Below are 18,630 nucleotides of genomic sequence, written 5' to 3' on the forward strand. Positions count from 1 at the left end.
AACCGACGGGCAAAGCGAGCGCACTATACAAACATTAGAAGACATGTTGAGAGCCTGTGTGATAGACTTTGGTAAAGCATGGGATACCCATTTGCCGCTGATTGAATTCTCCTACAATAACAGCTATCACACTAGCATTAAGGTTGCTCCATTCGAGGCTCTTTACGGTCGCAAGTGCAGATCACCCTTATGTTGGGCTGAAGTGGGGGACACTCAGATAGCTAGGGGCAAGTCCCTAATAGCACCCTCACGGGGTTTACTGACCTTGCATTTCGAAGCCGGACACTCACATTCATCACACACGAAAACGCTCTCAATCGTTTTCACTCTATCTCTTCTTATCGAAGAATCTCTCCCAAATCTCTCTAAGTATGTGAAATCTCTCCCAAATCTCTCTAAGTATGTGAAATCTCTCCCAAACATCTCTTTGTATGTGAAATCTCTCCCAGAATGTCAAATCTCTCCCAAATCTCTCTAAGTATGCGAAATCTCTCCAAGAATGTCAAATCTCTCCCAAATATCTCTTTGTATGCGAAATCTCTCCAAGAATGTCAAATCTCTCCCAAATCTCTCTAAGTATGTGAAATCTCTCCCAAATCTCTCTAAGTATGTGAAATCTCTCCCAAACATCTCTTTGTATGTGAAATCTCTCCCAGAATGTCAAATCTCTCCCAAATCTCTCTAAGTATGCGAAATCTCTCCAAGAATGTCAAATCTCTCCCAAATCTCTCTAAGTATGTGAAATCTCTCCCAAATATCTCTTTGTATGCGAAATCTCTCCAAGAATGTCAAATCTCTCCCAAATCTCTCTAAGTATGTGAAATCTCTCCCAAATATCTCTTTGTATGTGAAATCTCTCCCAGTACGTCAAATCTCTCCCAAATCTCTCTGAGTATGTGGAATCTCTCTCAAATCTCTCTCGAAATCTCTCCCAACTCTCTATAATCACTCGGGGCATCCCGACCCTCGAATTTGGCGAAAACAGCCCAAAAACGGAAGCCTACGCGAAAAACGGACTTAAGGAACCGAAACCCCTCTTAGGACCCGAAAGTCCTCTTAGGAACCGAACCTTCTGATGAAGAGGAACCGAACCGAAGGTACTGTTCACTAACCGAACCCGAAGGTACTGTTCACTACAGTTCATTCGGTTCTCGCCTTTTATCTCCGGACCGAGGACCAAAGCTTCCCTTCTGACCTTCGCTTCTGACTTCGGACCGAGCCTTCGGACGGACCCTCGCCCTTCGCTTCTCGCTTCTGGCTCAGCCTCTCGCTTCCGAATCAGCACCTTCCTGACCGAACCTCGGCCTAGGGACCGAACCTCGGCCTAGGACCGAGAGGCCTCGCTGGGAAGCCCTTTTCTCCCGATTTTCGATTTAATTCGCGTTTTAAACCCGTTTTTAATTGTTTTAACACGGAATTTTCACCCAAAACTTTATTTTAACATATAAGACCCCTAAATTAATGATTTAATCACATTTTAAGGATAAAACCTTATCCAAAAGAGAGTAGGTAAAGTACAAAGGTGGAGTGTTGACTTGCCTTATTTTATGACACAAGCAACCCCATACCCACTCCATGATTAACCCACACTCCTCCCCACCATACTTTGTCACTTCCTTGTACTTTTTACCCCTCTCACAAGCCATCCCCACGTTCTAGGGCTGGTCACTCAACCTCTCTCCTCATTTTCTTTCAATCACTTTCATTCCACCAAAGATCCAACTCCAATTTTTCTCTCCAACTTTTCTCTCTAATTCAAGAATCCCAAGGCCGATCATCAAGTGTTCTTCCACTCTTGGTAAGTGTAATTCATCCTCCATGTGATTTTTACTCTTCCTTCTACTCAAATCATTGATAGCTTATACAAACTCCATAACTATGATGCTAGATTCTCAAAAATCTTCAAGGCATCTCCAAGTGTTCTTGAGTTAAACACCTCCATTCTTCAACAATCATCTACTGAAAACACTTAAGGTGAGTTCATACCCCTACATTTTTATGTTTTCTTAAGTTTTTAGGGGGGGGGGGGGGGGGGGGGGGAATACAAGCTGAATCACCAAGAACACAACTAAATTTTTCTAACAGCTTTCATCAGAAAAGTTGGACTCCATTCACAGACTGTTTTGGACAACTTAAACATTTTAGTTTTCAAAACTGTTTTAGGTGCAAGTAGTTCCACTTCTTAGCTTTAAAATGACTACTTGTACATCTCCATACGATTTTTCTATAATTTATGGTGATTTTTACAAAACTGCCTATCATCTCAAACATCAATCCGGACCAGTCTGTGATTATGGACTTGGTTACACAAGTTGGAGGTCCCTAAAAATTATGGGAAAATTTATGAACCAACTAGGCTCATTTTCCAAACTCCCAGAAGTTACAGAACTTGATTTGGTCATTTCATGATTTTTCTACAAATTTTCTAATAACAGTTACAGAAAATGTTATAATCAGAAAAGCACTAGCAATTTCAATTTCACCTTGTAACATGTTGAGCAAGGTGTATATTATTATGTGTTTATGTATTATTGCATTATATGACATTCTTGTGTTAGTATCTAGACATAAACCAGTTAACAAATGGATTTTTACTAGATAAAGAATAGATTAAACAAAGTATTACTATTGAAGTATACCCATTACACACAAACATTTTATTAAACTATGTTAAGTATAATTTACGTACTTTGCTGTTACTACCCTTGTTTTGACAAACTATAATAGGTATAGTTTACGATAGATTTCAAAATGCATACATTTCAGAAGGGTACATTCATACAAAAGGGAAACTTTCATTATGTTAAGTGTAAATTCGTTAATAACTTCGTGAGACATTCACTTCGCATAAATCATAAGTCCTGTATTGTAACCAGAGTCTCCTGGAGGGAGAGCGTGATAGTTGTATATAGATCTATATTGGGCTTGACAACCCACACCAGAGCTGCTTGCAACAGCTAGACCGGCAGGTCTGTGGTGACAAGTGTCATTTCAGTTCTACGACGCCCGAAGAACGTCGTTTTCAGGCCTCCTAGGTCATAGTATGGTTATAATAGCTCACGGAAAGTATTAACAAACTTAAGAATTTACGAGGATTTCACTAATATCATACGCGTTTGTATTGAAATAAACTCACGTTATTTTCTGTAAATAAGGAAGATTACTCATACGTTCCAGTCTTTGGATACAAGACTACAGTATTCATTTTAAGGAAAATATCGGATTTTTCTGGAACAACTATACAATTACATGACAAGGTTTTTCATAATTATATACAAAAACTTATGAACTCACCAACCATTGTGTTGACATTTTTTTTTAAACTACTTGTATTCTCAGGAAATCGCTAAACAGGTAACAAAGTACTTTTGAGGATGGGACGTTGAGGCGTCAAACTTATCATATTTTGTCAACATATTGTAATTGATTTTGAAACATGTAATTCATACAATGATGTAACTCTTTCAATTATATATATGTTGGTTGTGTTTACTTTCATCACTATTACCATTGTTGTTATGATACTATACATGAAGTCCTCCACCCTCGGACGTTTCCGCCATCCTTGGTCTGGGGGTGTGACAGATTGGTATCAGAGCACGGTTTATAGTGAATTAAGTATATCAAACAACATAGGATATACAAACTATAAACACATTTGGGACTAAGAGTCTCTGATTTTAAAACATTCTAACTGGTTATACTTTTAGAAAACGAATAGTTCTTGTTTAAAAGTATACCTACATGCATTTCATACTCGCGTAGTGTCATAACTAGAAGAACATAAACTAAAAGAAGAGGAGTTGAACGCTACGAGTATGCCTTGGTATGAGTAATCAGTTTTGGGAAGGATATAGCCTGATCAACTATATTAGTCCGGGAAGTGACTTACTCATATCGGGGGATAGTCGTAGGAGGGCAACAAGTCTAATAACCTAACTTCACCCTACAAAGAGTGTTATAAGAACCAAATCTAAACATTTAAAAAAAAACTATAGGAGTATTTGTATGTTGCTATATCGCAATATTATTAATATCTACCGCTATCTGCTTCTTACCCCTCTATTCTCGCGCAGACGACATGGCAGGATTTCACCTACCAGGAGATCCATACTTTCCCAACCAGGGAAATGCCGGCTGGATTGAGGAAGAGCCCGAAGAGCTGATTGAAGAGGATCCCGAAGAGGATCCCGAAGAAGAACCCGAAGAAGAAGAAGAGGAGGTAGACGAAGAAGAAGAAGAAGAAGAGGAAGACGACGAGGTGGACATGGATGAGGATGAAGGTGAAGAAGAGCCAGAGGAGGAAGTCTTCAACCCTCCTTACATTGCGAGGGTACCTGCAAACCGCTGGGGGCACAACGGGCCTGAGCCCCGTTGGGCAACCATGATCGAGAGGTGGAGCCGGCAACAATGCCAGAGGTCACCCTATGGCGACCAACGAGGTTACTATGACCTCAGTCACGGGGGACCGGCTGACAGAGCTCTCCCCGTTATGACCCAGCACATCACGAACTTGGGGAACCAGAGTAGGGAAATGGCAGACCAGGTTCGAAATCTCATCGCTATTACGGCAGCCATCGATGCACGCACCCGGGGTTTGGAGAGGGACTTCTATCCATTGGACCAAATCATCGAGGACCTTACCGCTGCTCGAGCGGAGGTAAGGGAGTACCAGGAGAGGCACGCAGCTCTCGAGGAGAGAGTGATCACGGCCGAACGCCGGATTGCGGAACTTCAGGGGGCCTTGACCTCATCCCAGGGCCGCCATGGATCAGATGCTACCCGCCACGAGTAGTGTTCGCGCTACTTAGATTTTGTTGTAAATCTAAGATTTCGAGTATGCGTTGGCGCTACTCTTTATTGCGAATAGGTTGACCTCGCGACTAAGTAATCACGCTAGCCAAAAGGGCTTTTGTACTGCCAAAACTTTATCTTTTATTATGATGTAATGTAGACCCTTATGAGGTCAAATTCCTCAAAACAATATGTACTAACAAATTATCAATGAATGTGGCATGTATTTTACTTCCATGGATGCTGACACGAACCAAGCACATGACTCTGCTTGGGTCAACACTATTTAATTCATAAGTTTGATTGCATAAACTTTGTGATGAATTACCTTCTAAATTAATAAACTCGGACAAAATACAATTGAGATGAAACAAGTAACGCTCGACTCGTTATCACCATTGAAGTCTTACCGATAAGTCTTTCTTTTTATTTTTTTTATGTCAGAACCATGCCACCAAGGAAAAGACCAAGACCTTCCGGAAACTCAGCACCACCCCCTCCGCCACCACCTCCGGAGTTTGATCCTGTGATGTTTCAGGTTGCAGTAACAGCAGCCGTGGCGGCAGCAATGTCGCAAATGGGCACAAATGGTTCCGGCGGTTCCGGATCCGGGAATACTAACTCGAATCAGGGGGACAGCACGGGGCGTACTAAGGAGTGTTCTTACAAAGACTTCACGAATGGTAAACCCGATCTTTTCGACGGAAGCGGGGGCGTCATAGCGCTGATGCAATGGTTCGAAAGGACCTAAGCAGTCTTCGAAATCTGTGCTTGTCCCGAAGCGAGCAAAGTCAAGTATGCGGCATTCACTTTCACCAGAAAAGCTCTTACTTGGTGGAATGGCCGAGTTAAGTCACTTACTCCTGCAGTGGCAAACTCCATAGGCTGGGAAAACTTAAAAGCATTGATGTTAAAGGAGTATTGCCCGAGGGGAGAAATACAAAAACTCGAAGAAGAACTCTGGAATCTCAAGATGTCGGGGACGGATCTCGAAGCTTATACTGCCCGATTCAATGACCTAACACTCCTCTGTCCTGCAATGGTCACTCCGGAGGAGAAAAAGGTAGAACGATACCTTTGGGGGCTATCATCCCAGATTCATGATAGTGTTTTGGCCTCGAAACCTACTACCTTCGAAAGTGCCAAGGAATTGGCACAACAACTTATCGATCATAGGGCCAGCCGTGGCATCAGGGTCGCCACCACCGACCAAACAAAAGGAGGGAACAACAAGAGAAAGTTCTAGAACAGTAAAAAGAAACAACCGACGCAGGACCCCACAAAGAAGCAACAGATTATTGTTGTCCGTGCAACCACTACTGCTACCGCTCCAGCGCCACCAAAGCCATACGCTGGAAATCTCCCCAAGTGCAACAAGTGCAACTACCACCACAAGGGTGCTTGTCGGGAAATGCACTGCAAAAACTGCGACAAGAAAGGGCATACCGCTCGTTTCTGTAAGGCGCCAACACGACCGAACAACCAAGTTGCCAATTCGGGGGCAAGCCAAACCTGCTATGAATGTGGTGAAGCAGGACACTTCAGGAGAAACTGCCCCAAGGCACAAGCTCCTAATGTTGGTGGTGTAGGGAGAGTCCTGACGATGGGACACGGAGAAGCAGTCAAGGACCCCTCGGTGGTTTCTGGTACGTTTCTCCTCAATAACACATATGCATGCGTACTATTTGATAGTGGAGCAGAGAGGAGTTTTGTGAGCCATGAATTCAAACAATTACTAAAACAAACCCCTCATTCATTAAAAGATACATACGTAGTAGAAATGGCTAATGGGAAGGAAGAGCACACTAATGATATATACTCAGGGTGTACCCTCACTCTAAACAACCATTCGTTTAAAGTAGACCTGATGCCGGTCACAATAAAATGCTTTGACATAATCATCGGTATGGATTGGTTAAGTTCCCATCGTGTCGACATTCTATGTTACGAAAGGGCCGTTCGCCTTAATCTGCCAAATGGCGAAACCCTCTTCATCTATGGCGACAAACCCAGTTCAAGTTTGCAAGTCATCTCTTGCGTCAAGGCCCAAAAGTATCTCCGAAAGGAGTACCACGCATTTCTAGCCCACGTAGTAGATACGAAACAAGAGGTGAAGGATATCAACGACATTCCTGAGGTGTGCAACTATCCCGATGTATTCCCCGAAGATCTTCCAGGTGTACCCTTCGCACGACAAGTCGAATTCCGGATCGACTTAATCCCAGGAGCTACCCTCGTCGCCAAGGCTCCATACCGCTTGGCACCGGCAGAAATGCAAGAACTTTCCAGCCAGCTAAATGAACTGTTGAGCAAAGGATTTATCAGGCCAAGCTTCTCACCCTGGGGAGCACCGGTCCTGTTTGTAAAGAAGAAGGACGGATCTTTTCGCATGTGCATAGACTACCGGGAGCTAAACAAACTCACTATCAAGAACCGATATCCCTTACCCCGAATCGATGACCTCTTCGACCAACTCCAAGGAGCAAGCTACTTTTCAAAAATCGACCTGAGGTCGGGTTATCATCAACTACGAGTTCAAGAAGAGGATATTCCCAAGTCTGCGTTCAGAACTCGCTACGGGCACTATGAGTTTGTGGTAATGCCCTTCGGATTAACGAACGCACCGGCAGTATTTATGGACCTGATGAATCGAGTGTGTCGACCCTACTTATACAAATTCGTGATTGTATTCATCGACGATATTTTGATCTACTCCCGAAGCGAGGGAGAGCACCGTCAACATCTCCGGCTAATCTTGGAAACACTGAGGGCTGAGAAGCTTTACGCCAAATTCTCTAAATGCGAATTCTGGATTAGAGAAGTGAATTTTCTTGGCCATGTGGTTAGCGAGAAGGGGATACACGTGGATCCCGCTAAAATCAAAGCTATCAAAAACTGGTCAGCACCTACAACGCCGACGGAAATTCGACATTAGGGCTCGCCGGCTACTACCGAAGATTCATACAAAACTTCTCCAAGATCGCCAAACCACTCACCACCCTGACTCAAAAAGATGTGGTATTTAAGTGGGGAGATAAACAAGAAGCCGCTTTCCAGACATTAAAACAAGCCCTATGCAGCGCACCAGTTTTGTCTCTTCCAGAAGGAACTGATGACTTCGTGGTATATTGCGATGCTTCAAATCACGGCCTCGGATGCGTGCTCATGCAGAGAGGGAAAGTCATCTCCTACGCGTCAAGACAACTTAAAACATACGAAGTTAATTACACTACCCATGACCTTGAACTGGGGGCGGTAGTGTTCGCCTTAAAGATCTGGAGACACTACCTCTACGGCACAAAATGCACCATCTTCACCGATCACAAAAGTCTTCAGCATATCCTCAATCAGAAAGAGCTCAACATGCGGCAACGGAGATGGGTTGAACTGCTAAACGACTACGAGTGCGAAATTCGCTACCACCCGGGCAAGGCCAATGTAGTGGCTGATGCCCTAAGCAGGAAGGAATATTCGGGCCGCCGAGTAAGATCCTTAACCATGACCATCCATTCCCACCTGACCACGCAAATCAGGGAAGCTCAACTAGAAGCCTTGAAACCAGAGAATGTGGCAGGTGAGGCATTAAAGGGAATGGATAAGAACTTAGAAGTCAAGGATGACGGAACTCGTTATCTCAGTAACCGAATCTGGACACCGAAGTTCGGTGGGATCCGAGACGTGGTCATGAATGAAGCACACAAGACTCGATACTCCATCCATCCAGGGTCAGACAAGATGTATCTAGATCTCAAAAAGTTATACTGGTGGCCGAATATGAAAGCCGAGATTGCTACATATGTGGGCAAGTGTCTGACTTGCGCCAAGGTCAAGGTGGAATACCAGAAACCCTCAGGACTACTACAACAGCCTGATATACCGGAATGGAAGTGGGAACGGATAACTATGGACTTCATAACTAAGTTGCCCAAGACTTCAGGCGGGTTTGACACTATATGGGTAATCGTAGACAGATTGACCAAGTCTGCGCACTTCCTGCCAATAAAGGAAACCGACAAGATGGAGAAGTTAACCAGGATATACATCAAGGAGATTGTGCGACTGCATGATGTACCAATATCTATTATCTCCGACCGAGATAGTAGATTCACTTCGCGATTTTGGCAGTCCCTGCAGAAATCCTTGGGAACTAGGCTAGACATGAGTACAGCCTACCATCCACAAACCGACGGGCAAAGCGAGCGCACTATACAAACATTAGAAGACATGTTGAGAGCCTGTGTGATAGACTTTGGTAAAGCATGGGATACCCATTTGCCGCTGATTGAATTCTCCTACAATAACAGCTATCACACTAGCATTAAGGTTGCTCCATTCGAGGCTCTTTACGGTCGCAAGTGCAGATCACCCTTATGTTGGGTTGAAGTGGGGGACACTCAGATAGCTAGGGGGCAAGTCCCTAATAGCACCCTCACTGGTCCTGAAATCATAAGGGAGACCACAGAAAAGATTGTTCAAATCCGAGAAAGGCTGAAGGCCTCCCGAGATCGGCAAAAGAGTTACGCGGATAAGCGACGCAAACCTTTGGAATTCCAGGTTGGTGATCGAGTGTTACTAAAAGTTTCCCCTTGGAAAGGAATGATACGTTTCGGTAAACGTGGGAAACTAAACCCGAGGTACATTGGACCGTTCGAAATCCTCGCCAGGATTGGTCCTGTGGCGTACAAACTTCGATTACCTCAAGAACTCGATAAGGTACATCCCACCTTTCACGTATCGAACCTGAAGAAGTGTCTGTCCGACGAGACACTTGTAATACCTCTCGACGAGATCGAAGTTAACGAAAATCTCCACTTCGTAGAGGAGCCAGTAGAGATTATGGATCGAGAGGTCAAAAGAACGAAACAAAGTCGTATTCCCATCGTGAAGGTTCGATGGAACGCTAAACGAGGACCTGAGTTCACCTGGGAGCGCGAAGACCAAATGAAACAAAAGTACCCGCATCTTTTCCTAAACTCTTAAAGTCCTGGCCAAAGCGTAAATTTCGGGACGAAATTCCCTCTAACGGGGGGATGATGTGACAATAGTCAAATTCGGGTCAAGTCTAAGCCGGACAAGGTCAACGAGTCAAACCGGTCAACTCAATTAAACCTTGTATAATAGGGTTTGTATTATGTAATTTCTGTATAACTCACTATCTTAATGGGAAAACATCACTTGGAAAGTTCGTGTGTTTAAATTTCTTTAACCTTAATGCTAAACAATGAACAAGAACAATAAAACAATGTTGCATACTCATAGGGAGTGTGTAAGATCCTAAAACATGGCATAACGGGGTTTACTGACCTTGCATTTCGAAGCCGGACACTCACATTCATCACACACGAAAACGCTCTCAATCGTTTTCACTCTATCTCTTCTTATCGAAGAATCTCTCCCAAATCTCTCTAAGTATGTGAAATCTCTCCCAAATCTCTCTAAGTATGTGAAATCTCTCCCAAACATCTCTTTGTATGTGAAATCTCTCCCAGAATGTCAAATCTCTCCCAAATCTCTCTAAGTATGCGAAATCTCTCCAAGAATGTCAAATCTCTCCCAAATATCTCTTTGTATGCGAAATCTCTCCAAGAATGTCAAATCTCTCCCAAATCTCTCTAAGTATGTGAAATCTCTCCCAAATCTCTCTAAGTATGTGAAATCTCTCCCAAACATCTCTTTGTATGTGAAATCTCTCCCAGAATGTCAAATCTCTCCCAAATCTCTCTAAGTATGCGAAATCTCTCCAAGAATGTCAAATCTCTCCCAAATCTCTCTAAGTATGTGAAATCTCTCCCAAATATCTCTTTGTATGCGAAATCTCTCCAAGAATGTCAAATCTCTCCCAAATCTCTCTAAGTATGTGAAATCTCTCCCAAATATCTCTTTGTATGTGAAATCTCTCCCAGTACGTCAAATCTCTCCCAAATCTCTCTGAGTATGTGGAATCTCTCTCAAATCTCTCTCGAAATCTCTCCCAACTCTCTATAATCACTCGGGGCATCCCGACCCTCGAATTTGGCGAAAACAGCCCAAAAACGGAAGCCTACGCGAAAAACGGACTTAAGGAACCGAAACCCCTCTTAGGACCCGAAAGTCCTCTTAGGAACCGAACCTTCTGATGAAGAGGAACCGAACCGAAGGTACTGTTCACTAACCGAACCCGAAGGTACTGTTCACTACAGTTCATTCGGTTCTCGCCTTTTATCTCCGGACCGAGGACCAAAGCTTCCCTTCTGACCTTCGCTTCTGACTTCGGACCGAGCCTTCGGACGGACCCTCGCCCTTCGCTTCTCGCTTCTGGCTCAGCCTCTCGCTTCCGAATCAGCACCTTCCTGACCGAACCTCGGCCTAGGGACCGAACCTCGGCCTAGGACCGAGAGGCCTCGCTGGGAAGCCCTTTTCTCCCGGTTTTCGATTTAATTCGCGTTTTAAACCCGTTTTTAATTGTTTTAACACGGAATTTTCACCCAAAACTTTATTTTAACATATAAGACCCCTAAATTAATGATTTAATCACATTTTAAGGATAAAACCTTATCCAAAAGAGAGTAGGTAAAGTACAAAGGTGGAGTGTTGACTTGCCTTATTTTATGACACAAGCAACCCCATACCCACTCCATGATTAACCCACACTCCTCCCCACCATACTTTGTCACTTCCTTGTACTTTTTACCCCTCTCACAAGCCATCCCCACGTTCTAGGGCTGGTCACTCAACCTCTCTCCTCATTTTCTTTCAATCACTTTCATTCCACCAAAGATCCAACTCCAATTTTTCTCTCCAACTTTTCTCTCTAATTCAAGAATCCCAAGGCCGATCATCAAGTGTTCTTCCACTCTTGGTAAGTGTAATTCATCCTCCATGTGATTTTTACTCTTCCTTCTACTCAAATCATTGATAGCTTATACAAACTCCATAACTATGATGCTAGATTCTCAAAAATCTTCAAGGCATCTCCAAGTGTTCTTGAGTTAAACACCTCCATTCTTCAACAATCATCTACTGAAAACACTTAAGGTGAGTTCATACCCCTACATTTTTATGTTTTCTTAAGTTTTTAGGGGGGGGGGGGGGGGGAATACAAGCTGAATCACCAAGAACACAACTAAATTTTTCTAACAGCTTTCATCAGAAAAGTTGGACTCCATTCACAGACTGTTTTGGACAACTTAAACATTTTAGTTTTCAAAACTGTTTTAGGTGCAAGTAGTTCCACTTCTTAGCTTTAAAATGACTACTTGTACATCTCCATACGATTTTTCTATAATTTATGGTGATTTTTACAAAACTGCCTATCATCTCAAACATCAATCCGGACCAGTCTGTGATTATGGACTTGGTTACACAAGTTGGAGGTCCCTAAAAATTATGGGAAAATTTATGAACCAACTAGGCTCATTTTCCAAACTCCCAGAAGTTACAGAACTTGATTTGGTCATTTCATGATTTTTCTACAAATTTTCTAATAACAGTTACAGAAAATGTTATAATCAGAAAAGCACTAGCAATTTCAATTTCACCTTGTAACATGTTGAGCAAGGTGTATATTATTATGTGTTTATGTATTATTGCATTATATGACATTCTTGTGTTAGTATCTAGACATAAACCAGTTAACAAATGGATTTTTACTAGATAAAGAATAGATTAAACAAAGTATTACTATTGAAGTATACCCATTACACACAAACATTTTATTAAACTATGTTAAGTATAATTTACGTACTTTGCTGTTACTACCCTTGTTTTGACAAACTATAATAGGTATAGTTTACGATAGATTTCAAAATGCATACATTTCAGAAGGGTACATTCATACAAAAGGGAAACTTTCATTATGTTAAGTGTAAATTCGTTAATAACTTCGTGAGACATTCACTTCGCATAAATCATAAGTCCTGTATTGTAACCAGAGTCTCCTGGAGGGAGAGCGTGATAGTTGTATATAGATCTATATTGGGCTTGACAACCCACACCAGAGCTGCTTGCAACAGCTAGACCGGCAGGTCTGTGGTGACAAGTGTCATTTCAGTTCTACGACGCCCGAAGAACGTCGTTTTCAGGCCTCCTAGGTCATAGTATGGTTATAATAGCTCACGGAAAGTATTAACAAACTTAAGAATTTACGAGGATTTCACTAATATCATACGCGTTTGTATTGAAATAAACTCACGTTATTTTCTGTAAATAAGGAAGATTACTCATACGTTCCAGTCTTTGGATACAAGACTACAGTATTCATTTTAAGGAAAATATCGGATTTTTCTGGAACAACTATACAATTACATGACAAGGTTTTTCATAATTATATACAAAAACTTATGAACTCACCAACCATTGTGTTGACATTTTTTTTTAAACTACTTGTATTCTCAGGAAATCGCTAAACAGGTAACAAAGTACTTTTGAGGATGGGACGTTGAGGCGTCAAACTTATCATATTTTGTCAACATATTGTAATTGATTTTGAAACATGTAATTCATACAATGATGTAACTCTTTCAATTATATATATGTTGGTTGTGTTTACTTTCATCACTATTACCATTGTTGTTATGATACTATACATGAAGTCCTCCACCCTCGGACGTTTCCGCCATCCTTGGTCTGGGGGTGTGACAGATTGGTATCAGAGCACGGTTTATAGTGAATTAAGTATATCAAACAACATAGGATATACAAACTATAAACACATTTGGGACTAAGAGTCTCTGATTTTAAAACATTCTAACTGGTTATACTTTTAGAAAACGAATAGTTCTTGTTTAAAAGTATACCTACATGCATTTCATACTCGCGTAGTGTCATAACTAGAAGAACATAAACTAAAAGAAGAGGAGTTGAACGCTACGAGTATGCCTTGGTATGAGTAATCAGTTTTGGGAAGGATATAGCCTGATCAACTATATTAGTCCGGGAAGTGACTTACTCATATCGGGGGATAGTCGTAGGAGGGCAACAAGTCTAATAACCTAACTTCACCCTACAAAGAGTGTTATAAGAACCAAATCTAAACATTTAAAAAAAAACTATAGGAGTATTTGTATGTTGCTATATCGCAATATTATTAATATCTACCGCTATCTGCTTCTTACCCCTCTATTCTCGCGCAGACGACATGGCAGGATTTCACCTACCAGGAGATCCATACTTTCCCAACCAGGGAAATGCCGGCTGGATTGAGGAAGAGCCCGAAGAGCTGATTGAAGAGGATCCCGAAGAGGATCCCGAAGAAGAACCCGAAGAAGAAGAAGAGGAGGTAGACGAAGAAGAAGAAGAAGAAGAGGAAGACGACGAGGTGGACATGGATGAGGATGAAGGTGAAGAAGAGCCAGAGGAGGAAGTCTTCAACCCTCCTTACATTGCGAGGGTACCTGCAAACCGCTGGGGGCACAACGGGCCTGAGCCCCGTTGGGCAACCATGATCGAGAGGTGGAGCCGGCAACAATGCCAGAGGTCACCCTATGGCGACCAACGAGGTTACTATGACCTCAGTCACGGGGGACCGGCTGACAGAGCTCTCCCCGTTATGACCCAGCACATCACGAACTTGAGGAACCAGAGTAGGGAAATGGCAGACCAGGTTCGAAATCTCATCGCTATTACGGCAGCCATCGATGCACGCACCCGGGGTTTGGAGAGGGACTTCTATCCATTGGACCAAATCATCGAGGACCTTACCGCTGCTCGAGCGGAGGTAAGGGAGTACCAGGAGAGGCACGCAGCTCTCGAGGAGAGAGTGATCACGGCCGAACGCCGGATTGCGGAACTTCAGGGGGCCTTGACCTCATCCCAGGGCCGCCATGGATCAGATGCTACCCGCCACGAGTAGTGTTCGCGCTACTTAGATTTTGTTGTAAATCTAAGATTTCGAGTATGCGTTGGCGCTACTCTTTATTGCGAATAGGTTGACCTCGCGACTAAGTAATCACGCTAGCCAAAAGGGCTTTTGTACTGCCAAAACTTTATCTTTTATTATGATGTAATGTAGACCCTTATGAGGTCAAATTCCTCAAAACAATATGTACTAACAAATTATCAATGAATGTGGCATGTATTTTACTTCCATGGATGCTGACACGAACCAAGCACATGACTCTGCTCGGGTCAACACTATTTAATTCATAAGTTTGATTGCATAAACTTTGTGATGAATTACCTTCTAAATTAATAAACTCGGACAAAATACAATTGAGATGAAACAAGTAACGCTCGACTCGTTATCACCATTGAAGTCTTACCGATAAGTCTTTCTTTTTATTTTTTTTATGTCAGAACCATGCCACCAAGGAAAAGACCAAGACCTTCCGGAAACTCAGCACCACCCCCTCCGCCACCACCTCCGGAGTTTGATCCTGTGATGTTTCAGGTTGCAGTAACAGCAGCCGTGGCGGCAGCAATGTCGCAAATGGGCACAAATGGTTCCGGCGGTTCCGGATCCGGGAATACTAACTCGAATCAGGGGGACAGCACGTGGCGTACTAAGGAGTGTTCTTACAAAGACTTCACGAATGGTAAACCCGATCTTTTCGACGGAAGCGGGGGCGTCATAGCGCTGATGCAATGGTTCGAAAGGACCGAAGCAGTCTTCGAAATATGTGCTTGTCCCGAAGCGAGCAAAGTCAAGTATGCGGCATTCACTTTCACCAGAAAAGCTCTTACTTGGTGGAATGGCCGAGTTAAGTCACTTACTCCTGCAGTGGCAAACTCCATAGGCTGGGAAAACTTAAAAGCATTGATGTTAAAGGAGTATTGCCCGAGGGGAGAAATACAAAAACTCGAAGAAGAACTCTGGAATCTCAAGATGTCGGGGACGGATCTCGAAGCTTATACTGCCCGATTCAATGACCTAGCACTCCTCTGTCCTGCAATGGTCACTCCGGAGGAGAAAAAGGTAGAACGATACCTTTGGGGGCTATCATCCCAGATTCATGATAGTGTTTTGGCCTCGAAACCTACTACCTTCGAAAGTGCCAAGGAATTGGCACAACAACTTATCGATCATAGGGCCAGCCGTGGCATCAGGGTCGCCACCACCGACCAAACAAAAGGAGGGAACAACAAGAGAAAGTTCTGGAACAGTAAAAAGAAACAACCGACGCAGGACCCCACAAAGAAGCAACATATTATTGTTGTCCGTGCAGCCACTACTGCTACCGCTCCAGCGCCACCAAAGCCATACGCTGGAAATCTCCCCAAGTGCAACAAGTGCAACTACCACCACAAGGGTGCTTGTCGGGAAATGCACTGCAAAAACTGCGACAAGAAAGGGCATACCGCTCGTTTCTGTAAGGCGCCAACACGACCGAACAACCAAGTTGCCAATTCGGGGGCAAGCCAAACCTGCTATGAATGTGGTGAAGCAGGACACTTCAGGAGAAACTGCCCCAAGGCACAAGCTCCTAATGTTGGTGGTGTAGGGAGAGTCCTGATGATGGGACACGGAGAAGCAGTCAAGGACCCCTCGGTGGTTTCTGGTACGTTTCTCCTCAATAACACATATGCATGCGTACTATTTGATAGTGGAGCAGAGAGGAGTTTTGTGAGCCATGAATTCAAACAATTACTAAAACAAACCCCTCATTCATTAAAAGATACATACGTAGTAGAAATGGCTAATGGGAAAGAAGAGCACACTAATGATATATACTCAGGGTGTACCCTCACTCTAAACAACCATTCGTTTAAAGTAGACCTGATGCCGGTCACAATAAAATGCTTTGACATAATCATCGGTATGGATTGGTTAAGTTCCCATCGTGCCGACATTCTATGTTACGAAAGGGCCGTTCGCCTTAATCTGCCAAATGGCGAAACCCTCTTCATCTATGGCGACAAACCCAGTTCAAGTTTGCAAGTCATCTCTTGCGTCAAGGCCCAAAAGTATCTCCGAAAGGAGTACCACGCATTTCTAGCCCACGTAGTAGATACGAAACAAGAGGTGAAGGATATCAACGACATTCCTGAGGTGTGCAACTATCCCGATGTATTTCCCAAAGATCTTCCAGGTGTACCCTTCGCACGACAAGTCGAATTCCGGATCGACTTAATCCCAGGAGCTACCCCCGTCGCCAAGGCTCCATACCGCTTGGCACCGGCAGAAATGCAAGAACTTTCCAGCCAGCTAAATGAACTGTTGAGCAAAGGATTTATCAGGCCAAGCTTCTCACCCTGGGGAGCACCGGTCCTGTTTGTAAAGAAGAAGGACGGATCTTTTCGCATGTGCATAGACTACCGGGAGCTAAACAAACTCACTATCAAGAACCGATATCCCTTACCCCGAATCGATGACCTCTTCGACCAACTCCAAGGAGCAAGCTACTTTTCAAAAATCGACCTGAGGTCGGGTTATCATCAACTACGAGTTCAAGAAGAGGATATTCCCAAGTCTGCGTTCAGAACTCGCTACGGGCACTATGAGTTTGTGGTAATGCCCTTCGGATTAACGGTCAAACCATGTCGTGGTTCCGACAATTCAGCTTGTTCTTGTTCTTCGTCTGACCTCTCTGCTAGCAACCTTTTCAGCTCCTCCAAATCTTTTTCTGGATTAAATTTTTCGTCTTGTAACTTTAGCTCTTGTGACTCAGATTGTTCTTGTTCGTTGGACAAGATGTTATCTAACCATCTTCCAAATTTCATCAAATCTTCATCTGAGTCATACTCCTCATCTTCTTGCTCAATTCCTGTACTACTTCCTCAAGAAAAGCATCAAGAGCATCGAGATTTGGAAAATACATAATAAATAAAAATAAAAATAAAAATTAAACTAAATAAAAAAAATTAATCAATAAATTAAAAACGATAACAATTAGCAAATAAAATTAACTATTTGAACCGTTCCCCGGCAACGGCGCCAAAAACTTGATGCGTGTGAAACAAACTAGTTTTAATCCTACTAACTTAAACACAAAGACAAACACACGAAAGGCAGTGTACCTATCGTTTAACAGTTTAGTTCAGGTAAGTAGGGTATCGAACACAGGGAACGGTAAACAATTAAAATAAATGCTAATATTATCTAAAAAAAACAAGTAATAAAAGATGAGGTTTATCTAGTTTTGCAAGACTAGAAACTTAAATAATCAATTAACACTCCAACAAAGACAGTTAACAACTAAGAAGAAATAGAAAGGACAACTAGATTCAATGATAAAAGAGACTTCTGTTCAGATCTGATTCACTTATTCCTATGGTTGATTTCGTGGCAAGTGCAATGGATCAATATGTCAATGGTTACCGATTCCTAATGTGATTGGGTTCATGTTCACTATTACCAATACTTTAGTAGACATGTTAATTCAAATACTGGCCAGTTGATTAAACTAACAAGTTTCCTAGTGTTCAGTTCATAACAAGTAAGACTTGTAATAATAGCTAATAAAATTTGTTCAATTCAATCACCTCATATGTGGTTGTTCGTCACACATGCTCACACATTGATTTACATATTTTCTAGTTAACCCTAGTTTCATGTTCACTATTCCTAGGCATACAATCTTGTATTCACAAAACTATATGAATCAAGTAATCAAGAAGATGTTCATGCAACTCAATAACTTACTTAATAACAGAAAACATTTATCATCAATACATGAGGATCTTTAACAAGCTTAACAAGATGAATAACCAAATTAATATTAATCCAACCACTCAATCAAACCATGTTCATAAGATTATCTCATCCAAACAGAAGTAAAAAGATTTTAGCTCATATCTACAGCAAGTAATAATCTAAAATTAAAATCTAATGATCCATACATGGTTCAAAACAAAGCTTAAGAATAAAGAATGATTATTTGCCTTTGATTCTCTTCTAAATTGTCTCTTAGGTTGCAATCT

This window comes from Lactuca serriola, chromosome 4, assembly GCF_051521515.1.
Source record: "Lactuca serriola cultivar US96UC23 chromosome 4, Lser_US96UC23_V15, whole genome shotgun sequence".
Lineage (NCBI taxonomy): Eukaryota > Viridiplantae > Streptophyta > Magnoliopsida > Asterales > Asteraceae > Lactuca > Lactuca serriola.